The sequence below is a fragment of the Octopus bimaculoides genome, chromosome 4, assembly GCF_001194135.2.
Source record: "Octopus bimaculoides isolate UCB-OBI-ISO-001 chromosome 4, ASM119413v2, whole genome shotgun sequence".
Classification (NCBI taxonomy): Eukaryota; Metazoa; Mollusca; class Cephalopoda; order Octopoda; family Octopodidae; genus Octopus; species Octopus bimaculoides.
The window spans coordinates 62421015-62421276 of NC_068984.1; positions in this window are offsets into that span (position 1 = coordinate 62421015).

Consider the following 262-nt stretch of genomic DNA (forward strand, 5'->3'; position numbering starts at 1 on the left):
GGGGGGGGGGTTATGGCAGTACATGTGTGGCATCAAATTCTGTTTTTTGCCTTCCTTCAGGTTCTCATTAATCTTTCTGTTTTCTCTGTCTTTCTCTTTCTCTCTCTTGAACAGTTCAAGGAAAAGAGATAGAAAATAAGGGACACATGTAAAGGGATACATAAAATAGAAAAGAAAGTGAGAAGAGAAATAGTTATGATGGCGACAGGTTCAAAGCTAGCTAACACATAAACCAGTGGTTCCCAAATGTTTGTGGCTCATG